The sequence below is a fragment of the Chlamydotis macqueenii genome, unplaced genomic scaffold (assembly GCF_036417535.1).
Source record: "Chlamydotis macqueenii isolate bChlMac1 unplaced genomic scaffold, bChlMac1.mat HAP1_SCAFFOLD_179, whole genome shotgun sequence".
NCBI classification, from domain to species: domain Eukaryota; kingdom Metazoa; phylum Chordata; class Aves; order Otidiformes; family Otididae; genus Chlamydotis; species Chlamydotis macqueenii.
In genome coordinates this window covers 141636-153759 of record NW_028239073.1, presented here as the reverse complement: position 1 = coordinate 153759, position 12124 = coordinate 141636, and the positions used below count along the sequence as shown (strand labels likewise).

The 12124-nt window shown below is 50.5% G+C and overlaps 1 long non-coding RNA gene across 1 annotated transcript; it reads right to left on the bottom strand.

The window, feature by feature from the left end:
- Positions 1 to 2577: 2577 nt before the first annotated feature.
- Positions 2578 to 10566, bottom strand: LOC147596095 (uncharacterized). The gene is made up of 2 exons (XR_015261609.1): positions 10443 to 10566; positions 2578 to 2790 (listed from the first exon to the last, which is right to left on the bottom strand). It is a non-coding gene; the product is annotated as an uncharacterized LOC147596095 (long non-coding RNA).
- Positions 10567 to 12124: the final 1558 nt, after the last annotated feature.

The window sequence follows — 12124 nt, the reverse complement described above, 5'->3', positions numbered from 1 at the left end:
GACAGCGCTAGGGAAAACTGAGGGGGGGCGTGGGAAAAGTTAAAAACTAATAATGCTGAAAGACATAAAAGTAGAAAATTTTTAAAGCCCGAGGTTTAAGACAAGAAGGAACACACAATACAGTCAGAGAACTCAAAAGCAAACAGAGGCAGATATTTGTAAAAGTGGCGGCGCTAAAAACAGACAAGAGAAAAAATGCACATAAAAAAAAAGTGACCAATATAAAGGTACACATAGACGGGAAAAAAGAAAAAAGAAAAGAAAATACATCAAGCATGAGGGAAATAGAGACAGCAGACCACAACAGAGATGTAAAAAGAATCTCTAAAAAGCCAGGAAGCTAAGGAAAGACAAGAAACAATGAACAAAAAAACCCCAGCAAACATAATACAAGTAGACAGGAAACTTAAAAAGCAAAAAGTAATAACTAAATCATGAAAAAAAAACCTTAAAAAGGCATAAAACAAGGAGCTAAACCAGAGGTAAAAATAAACTTTAAAAAGCCACCACACTAATGACAGACAAAAAATAACTAAAGAAGGGAAAAATCAAGACAATCACCAGCACGAAGGTAGACAGATGCTTTTTAAAGCAGTGACATTTAAGGAAAAAGAAGACAAAATGGTCTCGTGAAACCGAGACAGACACATAGAAAGAAAATTTTTAAGGCGAGGACACTAATGAAAGATGAGATAGAATTTAAAAACAAATACAGCAAATTAAAGGCTGGGAGGGAACTGAAATCAGACAAATATTTGCTGGACTGCAGGGATGAAGACCATAAGGGAAAAATTCTTAAAGGGGGACAGCAACCCGATACCGTAGCCTCGGCCAAAAGAAACTATCCAAGATTCGATTCTGGAGTTTTAAAAAGCTGGCATTCTTTCATGACGCTGCTAGGTACACGGGGGATAGGTTCCACCTAGCGTACGTGTAGCAAATCGTAACGGACAAACCTTATCTTGCCCAACTCTATCTGGATGCAATACATTTCTCAGAATGCGTATACCCCCTCTCCCTTTTCCTGGTCTCACCTTCACTGCTTACTGCTGTACATCGTAGCCCTGAGCAACGCAGGGTGACACGGGATGAGAGGTGCAGTCAGTTCATCGCATGTAGTCTCGGTCGCTACTTTGTCCTCAAACTCTTTTTATTGCTGCAGCCTAGGCTCTTCTCCACGGAGTCGCGGATTCTGCCAGGAGATGCCTCCGGCGCAATCTCTCTGCACGGTCACGCCTTCCTTCAGGCACATCCTCCTGCTCTGCTGTGGGGTGCTCCACGCGCTGCCGGACGACAGCCTGCCTGAGCGTGGTCATCACCACAGGCTGCAGGGAAACCTCTGCTCTGGCATCTGGAGTGCCCCCCCCAGCCCCCTTTTTCACTGACCTTGGCATCGGCAGGGCTGGTTCGCATTTTCTCTGTCACAGCTTGCGCGCAGCATTTTTTACCTGCTCTAAAACGTTCATCGCAGAGGTGCTACCGGTGTTGCTGACGGTCTCGGCTTTGACCGGCAGCAAAGGGGTCTTGGAACTAGAAGTGGCTGTGTCCAGCGCGGAGGCAGCTCCCAGTGTCTTCTCACAGAACCCATCCCTGCAGCCCCTGCCCGGCCCTGCCACCACAGCTAACATAACCTTGCCACGTAACCCCAATACAACAGTGATCAGCCCCAGGACAGAGACATGGGCTTGAGAAATAGGGCAAGGGAGCCACAGGGAGGGGCCCAGATGGAAAAACAATATCAATGGACTTCAGGCCATACAGGAGGGAGCACATGCTCCACATAAGCCCGAGAGCAATGCGGCGGCGTGGCAGCAAAAACTAAACCTACCTGCACGCACTGGCAAACACAGGATGGGTGCTCGGCCCTGGGTGCGGAAAGACTACACCTCCCAGGATGCTCCGCGGAGACATCATGGCGGAGCAGGCGCCTCGTGCCTCAGGACTTCAGCTCCCGGCATGCTCTGCGAAGCCATAACGGCCAACCGCAAGCCCTGTACCCCAGGACTACAGTTCCCAGCATGCCGCACAAAGCAGCCGTTCCTGTGGGGCACACCGTTACCCCTGCGCCGAGCGCCACTGCAGAGCCTCGCAACCCCCAGCGCGGACGCTGGCAGCCCCCACCGCTGACTGCAGCACGCCGCAGCACGGCCGCGCCCCCGCCACTTCCTGTACCCGCACACAGACCGCGCCAGCCCGGCCGCTGCGCTCCTCGGGGCTTTTTCCGAGACCCGCCGGTCCATTGCCCGGCCCCGCTCACCTTCTCCATCGCTGCAGGCGCAGCCGCAGCCCGGCGGCGCTCGGGACCGCTCCACGCCCCCCGTGGCTCGCACTGGCCCCTCCACGGCCACCCGGGGCAGGGCAGGGCAGCACCAGCCCCTCCAGCAGCACCCACCCCTTTACAGGGAGGGGCCGCCTCCATCACCCTCACTGCCCGCACCTGGGGCTCCTCCAGCCCCAGCCCACAGCTGGAGCCCGGCAGGAACTGGGGGCCATCGCCTGACCCCCACACTGCATCACCTCCTCCCCTGGGCTCCTCACCTCCCATGGCCCCGGGCAAAGGGAGCAGAAACGCAGCCATGAAGTCAAAGGAGACAGCGAGTGTTTATTCAGTCACGCACATAAGTCCGAGCAGCGAGTCTGCTCTGGAGCTTGCAGCCTCCGATCCCCTCTCCGTGTCACTGGAACGACTGCCAAGTCATTCCAGGAGCCACGCTCGTTGGTTCGGCAGGGAACGTACGGTGGGTTGGCTGCGTCCTGGAGCGCCGGGCTGCTGGGCAGACTTGGAGGCTGCTAAAAACAAAGAGCAGGGCACGGAACACCACAAGAGAAGAGAAGAGAGGCAGCTTGCAAGACAGAGGGGCGTAGCGAGAAAGCACGAGGCAGGAAACAGGATAGCGAGAGAAGGATGAGGACAGAGAAGGACAGGGAGCCTGACAGAGGTGGGCAAAGAAGCAGTGGAGAGAGGAAGAGAGGCAGCAGAAAGAGGGAGAGGGAGCGGGACAGAGACCAGCAAAGAAGGATGGGGAGCAGGATGGAGATGCAGGAAAAACCTGAGCTGGGCAGTACGACAGGGAGGTAAAGACAACTAGGTGCAGGAAGCCAGACCGAGAGAGATGGAGAAAGCTAAAGCCATAACAAGAACAGGGCAGAGAGGGAGGAATGAAACAACAGTGAAACAACAGGGACAGGACGCCAGGACATCAAAGGTTGGACAGAAGAGGTGACAGCAAGGGGACAACACAAAACAAATCATACAGCTGCATGCTTAGAGGGCAGAGAGGGAAGAATTAAGAAATAGGGTCAAGGAGCCTGAAAAAAAGAGAGAGCTGGGAAAAAAAAACAAACAGTGTAGCAATGCATACAGAAAGAACAGGGGCAGAATGGAAAATCAGGTGCATCGGGGAGCCAGAGACGGCAAGCTGGATAAAGGAGAAAAGCGACACGCTAGAGGGCACAGAGGGAGGAAATGGAAAACCAGAGACTGGGAGCTGGACAGAGAGAGAGGCAGAAATTAAATGGGCAAGTGCGACAGGCCACAGGGCAGAGAGGGAGCAATGGATAAATACGGTCAGAGGACCAGGCAGAACACAATGTGAAATAATAGGAACACGACTGGCATACAGGGAAGAGGGAAGAATTAAAAAACGGGGACTGAGAAGCTAGACAGAATGACATGGAGAAACAAAAAAATAACAGTGACGGCTTACCAGACAGATAGGGAGCCGCAGGCAGAGAGAGATGGAGGGGAAACAATCAAATAGCGTGCAGCTGCAAGACAGAGAATGTAGAATTTAAACTGAGCATTACAAGCAGGTGGGCTAGCTTTGTGGGTTTAGCCCACAGTACCCATCGCTGTGCAGAAATTACAGAAGTAAATACCTCTGCTCCGTGCATAAGCCTGGCGTACTGCGCACTGGGTAAACAAACCCAGATTTGGGACAGCAAGAGGGATAGGGAGCAGGACAGAATGGGAAAGGAAAAAATGCTGGGAGGCTGAACAAAGGCAAAGAGAAACAAAGACAGAAAGCAGGGCACGGGAACGGAAGCAAAACAAAATAGCGATGGCCTGCAGGACCGAGACGGAGAAATTAAAAAACAACCACGGGGAGCAGCACAGAATGACAGAGAGAGAATAAAAGGACGGAGAGCAGGACAGCTCTGGAGGAAAAATCAACTGTGATAGGCAGTGGGAGAGAGATACCAGAAAAGGAAAAAAACAGTGAGGGAAAGAGAAAGGAAAGAAGAGACACCCAGCTGAACAGGGGAATACAGTTAGAAAAGACAGGAGAGCAAACGGGACACAGAGAGAAAAACAGAAAATAAAGTAGGAGGAAGCAGGGCAACAGGACAAAACCAGGAAAAAATAGGAGTGAGATCTGGACAAAACAGGGAAAAAAAAAAAACTGACCAAGGAAAAGAGACAGAAAGAGGGACAGGGAGATGGCAGAGAAAAGAAACAGCAGCAGCAGGATGGAGACGGGAAAAAACCATCAACCTTAGATTGTCAGGAGGACAGAGAAGAACATGAATACAAGCAATGGCCTGCAGGACCGAGACGGAGAAATTAGAAAACAACCATGGGGAGCAGCACAGAATGACAGAGAGTGAATAAAAGGACAGAGAGCAGGACAGCTCTGGAGGAAAAATCAACTGTGATAGGCAGTGGGAGAGAGATACCAGAAAAGGAAAAAAACAGTGAGGGAAAGAGAAAGGAAAGAAGAGACACCCAGCTGTACAGGGGAGCACAGTTAGAAAAGACAGGAGAGCAAACGGGACAGAGAAAGAAACAAACAGACAATAAAGTGGAAGGAAGCAGAGGAAAAGGACAAAAAGAGGAAAATAAATAGGAATAGGAGTGAGATTGGGACAAAATGGCGGGGGGGGAAACACTGACCAAGGAAAAGAGACAGAAAGAGGGACAAGGGAGAAGGCAGAGAAAAAAAATGGCAGCAGCCAGACGGAGATGCAGGTGGGAAAAAAACCTTGGATAGACAGCCGGACAGAGAAGAACATGAATATGAGCAAGGATCGGGACCTCATTGCACTCTATAGCTTCCTGAAGGCAGGTTGTGATGAACAGGGGTTTGGCCTCTTCTTCCAGGCAACAAGCAGGACCCGAGGAAATGGCCACAAGTTGTACCAGAGGAGGTTTAGATTGGACTTGAGGAAAAACTTTTTCTCTCAAAGAGTGGTAAGGCACTGGAACGGCCTGCCCAGGGAGGTGGTGGAGTCTCCGTCCCTGGCAGTGTTCAAGAGGCGGCTTGATGAGAAGCTACAGGATATGGTTTAGTAGCTGTGGCAGCAATGGTAGTGGGAAGACGGTTGGACTAGATGATCTTATAGGTCCCATCCAACCATGTGATTCTATGATTCTATGATTCTATGAAAGGGATATAGCAAGAAACGACAAGACAGGGAGCAAGACAGACAGAACAAAAAAGCATTGAAAGAGAGAGAGCATGCACTTGTGAGAGCCACAGGGGTTGGAGAGATAAAGATAGATCTCAAAAGAGCTACAAAGGCACATCAACTTAATAAAAAGGGCCAGGGAACAGCATGAAGGCCCAGAGACAGCAAGAGATGAACAGGACGGAGTGAGAGGCAGAATGGAAGAAAAACAGCAACACCAAGCAAGACAAAGGGATAAAGCAAGAAAGGGAAGGGAGGAGAGAGACAGGAAGGCAGGGACTCAGAGCAGCACGTACAGGCACAGGGAGGAAACAAATGCCAGAAAACAGACCAGAGAAACTGCAAAGAAAAAAAGAGAAGGATGCAGAATGGCACAAAGGGAAATAAAAGGAAAAAACAGCGATGGGCTGCAGGACAAAGCCAGAGGGTGGAAAAAAGGAAGAGGAGAGGGGAGAACAAGAGCCCAGATAGAAAAAGAAAGGGTGCTGTACAAGAAGAGAGAGAAGGGGAAAGAGAAAGACTGAGAAAACAAAAAAAAAAATAGAACAAGAAGAGAGATACAGGGAAGCCAAGAAAATCACAGCAGCGTGAGAAAGAAAAAGGGAAAGAGAGGCAGCTGGGGGAGGGCCAAGGAGGCCCTGGGATGGAGAGGAGGGGAGAAGGGGCCCCGAGGGCCCGGGACTCACCGCAGCTCTCGGCGCTCCAGGGAGAGTTTGCCAGTTCAGACCCTTCTTTCTCTGCTCTTCCGTTCCTCTTCTGTCACTCCAGTTGCTTGACTGTCCCCAACCTAAGAAAAGAGGAGGATGCGTTACAGCTCTTAGGAGACAAAGCTCCCTAGAAACGCAGCCTCGCTCACCCAGTACTTGACCGTGCCCCCTTTTTAAATTATGTGTACAGACCCTGCGGCGCTCTTTGGCGATCTAGCCTGCTGCGGCCTTCAAAACGGGATCTTCCTCACCCAGAGAGGCAGGCTGTCTCTTGCACGCAGCACAGGCAGCTGCCGGTCAGACGGCCTTCAGTTACGTCTTCCGGAATACCGATCCACAGTGACAGGTGGCTGCCTTCGTCCGACCGGACTGCGCACCAGCTTGCGGCTTTGCCACCCCCTTGCCCTTGAGAGAGTGGCTACCTGGAGCGGCTCCACAACCACCGCTGCCCAAAACAGCGGAGGAAAAGGCACTAAAAAGCAATGACAAAGAACAAAGACAAACTGTCAAGACACTAGGAATGACATCGACAGCCTAAAGCATCAGCCAGGCAGGGCTTGCAGCTGACCTTGTGCCGCGGTTTAACCCCAGCCAGCAACTGTGCTCGCTCACTGCCCCCGACCCTGTGGGATGGGGAGAGACTCAGAAAGGTCAACGTGACAACTCTTGGGTCTTGAGATAAAAACAGTTTAATATTAAGGAAAAAAACAACCAACACTGGTAAGGAAAAGCGGAACAAAAAAAAAAAATACAGCAAAAGAAAACCCGAGACATGCAACTGATACAAATGAACACACTTGTAAGAAACAATCTCCATAAAAGTTGGGGGTGGGGGGCACTGGGTAAGTTGGGGAACACAGGCAGCAACCCGAGGATCCTGAGGCAGAGGGGTCATGGGGAGGCAGCGCCAAAAAGGGGGGCGTCGAACAGGGACACAAAACAAGAGTGCAGGGCACGCAACGGGCAAAACACAGGGGAAAAAAAACTCACAAGGGAGGAAAACCTCACACGGTGGGGGGGTGTTTTAGTGAAAAGCATTTGCAAGTGATACAGGGAATTAACGGTCTGCTAAATATTGCTTGATTTAGAAGACTGACTGTCTGCATACTGCTTGATTTAGGAGACTAACTGTCTGCTAGACAATGCCTAACAATCCTCTTTGCCTTGAAACTCACTTAAGCTTATCAGGGACTGGTACTTGTCAAGAAACTGGGACACGATAACAGGAGTCGTTCAGAAACTGCTGAAATCCCCAAGTGAAAGGAGAGCATGGGTGAATGACTGAAGTTCATCTAGAGGAAGATCAGACCCCTGAAGAAGTAAACGACCACCAGAGACAGATCTGAAATGCTAACGCAAGTGGTTTTTTAATAACCCCGCCTCGCTTATGCACATGTATGTCTGTATTGTGCAATCCTAGGAATGTGTGTACCTGCACCGGATACATTTTTGGTAAAATGTGCTGTCAGTGTGCATGCTTTTGGAGAAGCAATCCCCCACGCACCCGGTGCCAAATAAACATGCCTGCTTTATAACTCTCTCCGAGTTGTAGAGTTTGATCCACGCGTCAGGAGAGCTGAGAAACACAGAGCGGGACAGTGGGGACGGATACGAGGGAGAGACGGACACGCAAGGACAAGGGGTACGTGCGGGAAGAAAGGTGCGTAAGGATGACCTATAGCAGGGAGTCCACGCAGGACAATCCACAGCACGTAACTCACCCGGCATAACCTGCACGAGATGACCCACACCGGCCAATGGACCCACACTGCGTAATCCCCAGCGAGAACCCCTCCGTCTCCCACTGGGTCACACCAACTATCCCCAAATTGAGTGGCTTTTTATTTTTTCCTTGTCCAGAATATTTTTTTTCCCATGGCCAGACTATGCTCCAGACCACACCTCATTTGATTTTTCCTGTGTCTGAATATTTAGTTAAAAGACTACAGAAGGAAAATCACCACATTCTTAACATTCACTCTAAAATCCATGCGGCAAGTCCCTTAGGAAAAATGCAGTCACGCATCGCAGACGTACCTTGTACTTGCAGACCGCTGCGGCTCCTTTCCATCCATCTCGTACTTTCACGGCCAAGGAAAGGGCGACCACGGTGAAACGCTGGCAGCAGACATTCAGCAGAGAGAGGGAAAAACCCCTTAGTTTGAAGCTAGGCAGGAATCTAACTCTTCCTTTTGGGGCGAGGTTTCTCAGGACTAAAACCACGTGAAGGACAGAGTATCTTGCAGCACCTTTGGTACAGCTGCTGATACTGGCCTTTAAAGCTTTTGCATTTTTCAGACACCCGGGCCTTTTTTTGACTCATTGGCAGCTTTAGTTTCACTCGAACCGCTGTCCTACATACAGGCAGGGGACAGACACAGATGCCTACATACATTTTCTCAACCCTAAGTACAGCCGAGATCTCCTCACCCTCTATGTGCCAAGTTGAATATTTGTTTGTTAAGGAGCACAGCAACACTTCTGTCCTCGTGAACTGCCTCCGAGCAGAGGAGGGCTCTGGGATTTCCTGGACGCCAGTGCTCCCGCTTTCACTGTCAACTCCGCAGGGCCACCCACCGGAAAAAAGGCCTCAAAATAACGGACGTCAGACGATTGCTGCCACACCAAAAGTGCCAGCACTGAAAGCTCGTGCTGCTCCTCGCCGGCCCTTGCCAGCGCCTCTACAGGCCCACAAACGTTATCCAGCCTAGAGACTGCATAAAAGGCAGACCGCCCCAGGCTGCAACACTCTTGCCCAGCGTACACTGACCAGTAACGTCTCCCCCTTCACCTTCCCGAGAGAGACTGTTCCCAGGGAGCCCTCTTCCTCCCATCAATTTACTACACCCTCCCTGCAGTTTTCAGCCTTGTTCCCTCCTCGGCTGTGGTCCCTCAACTTAGCTCTCAAATGGCCAGAAATCAGATTCCATCCTCAAAAGAACAACCCCATGCTAACTAAGATGGCGCTTCCTCGCCCAGCTCCTCATCACCATCTGCAAAAAAAAAAAACCCAAAAATAAAACCTACCAAACAGCACCGCCCTTCAACATCACACCACTTACCACCAATCTCTTCTATGGCACTCTCCTCCTCAAAAGCGCCGCAGTGCTCTGCTCACCGGCTCCACTCATTGCCAAGAAGTCCGACGCCGCAACTGCCGCTCGTGGTGCTTCAGATGCTGAGAGACGCAAAGCTCAACTTACTTTTTCTGGGGTGTAGGTAGAAAAAAAATAGGTGTCATACCAAGCTAACTAGAAAAGTATGTCATTACATGCAATGACAACATTATCAAAAACCACCTGCTTTAGCTTCCTACAAGAAAACAAATGCTCCAGGCTTCATTTCTAGCAAGACCATGCATGCTATCTAACTTCTACCACAGCTACGTTCTGGACAGGGCTGAATGACAAATGTAGCAGAACGTGGTGGCTCGCACACGTGGCCGACAGAGGCACGGAGCTCCTGGCACTGCGTCCTGGTGTCTGCTCTGTCAGGGAGGGCTCAGATGGACCAGCCACTCCTTGCTGGCGGCACCTGCCTGTGATTCACTCCTCAGTCCCCTCCAGCAGCCATGCCCAGGCGGCCCCCTTTACAGCTGGAGGCCCCTCATACAGCAGGGCCAGGGCCAGGGCCAGGGCCACCCTCAGCCTCACTGGACCCATGTGGGGCTGCCCCACCTCCAGCCCCAGCTGGAGCCCATCAGGAGCAGGGGCCCTTGCCAAAGCCCCACAGCACATCACCCCCTTCCCTGTGCCTGTCCTCAGCCATCAGCTCTGCACCCAGGGGCTGCAAACACATCCAGGGGCACAGAGGACGTCACAGACAGTGAGATACAGAACAGAAAAAAAAAAACAGTGACAGTACGCAAGACAAAGAGATAGAGAAAGAAAGATAAGAAAAGAAAGAGAGAGATAGAAAGGCAGAGGCACAGGGCAGGCATGCAGAGGCGCAAAGAAAAGCAGGCCAGAAAACAGGCTGGAGAAATTAGTTGGGGGGAGAAGACGGATGCAGATCAGGACAAAGAGATGGAAAAGGCAAAAACAGCAATGGGCCGCAGGACAGAGACAGAGGACAAACAAAGGAAGGAAAGGGAGCAGAACAAAAGTGCAGGGATACAAAACAAAAGGAAGCGGTAGAACAAGAGATTTAAAGGGAGAGAGAAAGGGGGAAGAGCATACAAGAACAGACAGAAGAGGAGAGGTAGAAGGAAACAATAACAACAACAACAAATCACAGCAGCTTGGGAAAGGTAGGGGTCACGGGAGCGGCAGGGAAGGACAGGGACGCACAAGAGAGGAGGCAGAGCCCCAGGGGCCGGGGACTCACCACAGCTCTCACTCCCGGCACTGCTGGGAGAATCTGACAGGTCAGATGCTGCTTTCTGCTTCTCTCCTCTTCTGTAACTCCGACCACTTGGCTGTCCTCCACCTAAGAGAATACGTGGGTGTCTTACAGCTCTTAGACAAAAAGCTTCCTAGACACGTAGCCACCCACCCACGCTCGCTCGCTCGCTCGCGCGCTATGTGGCCGTACCGTGCTTCAGGTTCCACGTACAGACTGTGCAGTGCGCACTGGCGGTCTGGCCTGCTGAAGAGTACAAAGAGGGATCCTTCCTCACCCGGAGAGGCAGGCTAGGCTCTCTCTGGCCTGCAGCGGGAGGCAGCTGCTGGCTGGCTGGCCTTTGGTTTCTTCTTCTTCTTTACCTTTCTGTGGCCTCTCCAGCTTCAGCTGCAGCAGCTCCTCTCCACAGGCAGTAAGCGCTCTGTTACATGACATAAATGTTGAAAATTAAATATCAGTATGAGGTGATTCTTGCTAACTGTAGAACTGTAGTCACATAGGTTAAGTTTTATACGAAATCTATTTGTCCTTAGAGGGAGTGGGACCCTAGAGATATTATAATACGCATTTGTTAGAAGCTAGCCTAGCATATCTTTAATACAACGGTAAGTCCCAAACACCACCTGCAGAAATAGGCCCTGAGCCATCACTTTGGAGCCAGGAAAATCAAGCAGCACCGCGACCTGTTCTCAAGACCAGATATGGAGATTTCAAGGAGGAGTTTGACCAGCGAATTTGAGGAGGGGGCGTTTTGACGACCACCAAGACCTCCAAAAGACCCTCGACTCAAAAGACTGGGCATGCGCGAGTGGGTAGGGAAATGATGTAATGGTTTCTCAGAAAATTTATGTTTATGCATATTATTTCTTGGAATTTAATGAATATGTATAATTAATGTGTATTTAACCCGTGTTGTTGATCAAATGGGTGCGCACGCTAGGTGGAGCGATCCCCCGCGCGCCCAGCGCTGCAATAAAGAAGTGCCTGCTTCTTAACTTCTCATTGCTGTTAAGGAGTTTTATTCCGGATTTCGGTAACAGTTTTGGCGACCCAGATGGGACCTTGCGAGTGAGACTGAACGAGATCGAGTGTTGATCGAACTCCAGCCGGCACCGAGGTATTCTCGTGGAGACCCATCGCTCTCGACTCACAAAGCTCCTCGCAACGTTCCCTGGAGAAAAGGGTAAGGCACTTCTTCTTTGAAATCTGTCTGGTCTGGATAGCCTGCCCGTAAGGCGCGGCGAAAGCTTCGCAGGGTTGGGGCTTAGAGGGTACCCGTTTGGTTTGGAAGCCTAGGCGTCTGCCCGTAAGTCATAAGCGAAAGCTATTGCTGGGTTGGATATTTGTGTATTTGGGACAATTGTCATTTGCATTTGTTTGGTTTTTGTATTTGGGACAATTGTCATTTGCATTTATCTGGTATTTGGCATTTAATCTAAATTGTTTAAGAGTAAGAGTATGGGGAGTATTGGTAAGATTTGTACATAGCTTGGAAAGGGGCCCCAGGGTGTTTTAGAAGTGATTTACAAGCTGGTAATTGTTGCTTCAGTGCGTTTTTGTTTTGTTTTGTTTTGTTTTGTTTTTAAGTCTGTATGCATGTGTTGCAGTGTAGGGACTTGAATGATATACAGTATTGCATTTGGGGTTTTAAACTTTTCTTGGTGACG